General features: G+C 34.4%; 1 protein-coding gene across 4 annotated transcripts in view; it reads right to left on the minus strand.

The window, feature by feature from the left end:
• Positions 1-212, minus strand: part of LOC119594519 (DNA topoisomerase 2-binding protein 1-like) — a 27,100-nt gene that overhangs the window by 11,413 nt on the left and 15,475 nt on the right. The window lies entirely within an intron of this gene.

The following is a 212-nucleotide window of genomic DNA, read 5'->3' on the forward strand; positions in this document are numbered from 1 at the left end:
TCAGCAATTATCAAACAAAAGATTGTCTCTCACATTCACTTTCATGAATCCTCAAAGTTACAAATGAGCATAAATAACTTCACATGGTAAGGTCATTCAATCTCACGTGTACCTTTCTCAACTTATGCTACGGTTCACTGACAGATCTTTTTATCCTCATCCCACCTTTCTATATTCTTCTTGCAGATGAAGAAATACATGATCATGATAAT

This window comes from Penaeus monodon, chromosome 34 (assembly GCF_015228065.2).
Source record: "Penaeus monodon isolate SGIC_2016 chromosome 34, NSTDA_Pmon_1, whole genome shotgun sequence".
Lineage (NCBI taxonomy): Eukaryota > Metazoa > Arthropoda > Malacostraca > Decapoda > Penaeidae > Penaeus > Penaeus monodon.